Source organism: Morone saxatilis, unplaced genomic scaffold (assembly GCF_004916995.1).
Source record: "Morone saxatilis isolate NCDOM2014 unplaced genomic scaffold, NCSU_SB_2.0 Contig19, whole genome shotgun sequence".
NCBI classification, from domain to species: domain Eukaryota; kingdom Metazoa; phylum Chordata; class Actinopteri; family Moronidae; genus Morone; species Morone saxatilis.
The window spans coordinates 10,571,342-10,571,604 of NW_023339751.1; positions in this window are offsets into that span (position 1 = coordinate 10,571,342).

The following is a 263-nucleotide window of genomic DNA, read 5'->3' on the forward strand; positions in this document are numbered from 1 at the left end:
TTTCACTAAGAACAGTGGTAGCACGCAAAGTGTCCAAGTTGATGGTTCATTATTTAGCTTTTTAAATATACAAAATGGTGTCCCGCAAGGGTCCATATTGGGTCCTATTTTATTTACAATTTATTTATGTTCCAGTGATAGTAATGAAACATTAACATTACGAAACACAAACATTATGAAACGTGCAAATTCGTTTGTTAAAAATGTTAGTTTCACTGTACCATGCTGCATTACGTTTGGTTTCTGATTTGGGTTTCCACAAA